Here is a 663-nt window from a genome sequence, read left to right as displayed (position 1 = left end):
CGATCAGAGACAATACTCAATGGCACTCCGTGCAGACGAACCACATTGTCCACATATAGCCTAGCTAGCTTATCCAACGTATGAGTGATCTTCATAGTAATGAAGTGGGCTGATTTGGTCAACCTATCAACAATCACCCACACAGTGTCATTGTCATTACTTGTCCGAGGTAAGCTAGTCACAAAGTCCATAGAGATATCCTCCCACTTCCAACTAGGAACAGGAAGGGGTTGAAGTAATCCAGATGGGGGTTGATGAACGGCTTTCACACACTGGAAAGTCTCACGCTTGGCAACAAAATTATCAACATTAGCCTTCAAACGAATCCACAAAAAATGTTCCTTCAAGTCCTTGTACATCTTGGTGCTTCCAGGGTGTATTCTAAAGGGCCAAGCCGGTGTGCTTCCTTCAATATTTCCTTCTTAATTTCTTCATTTGCTGGCACACACAATCTACCTCTAAACAATAAAGCACCATCCATGGATATACCGAAGTCGACATCTGACTCAGGATTCAAAGAAATCTTCTCAACTTTGTCTGTCACGCCCTCCCAGCCGGTACCCTATCTGGCATACCCGAGAGTGTGATCCACAGCCCGAAGATCAGGTATCGAGTGATCAACCTCCCACATAAACAATAACATAATCATGAACAATCATAACA

The sequence above is a fragment of the Hakea prostrata genome, unplaced genomic scaffold (genome assembly GCF_041222555.1).
Source record: "Hakea prostrata isolate BN-2017 unplaced genomic scaffold, UWA_Hpros_2 contig_40, whole genome shotgun sequence".
NCBI lineage: Eukaryota > Viridiplantae > Streptophyta > Magnoliopsida > Proteales > Proteaceae > Hakea > Hakea prostrata.
This window is presented reverse-complemented; position numbering follows the sequence as displayed.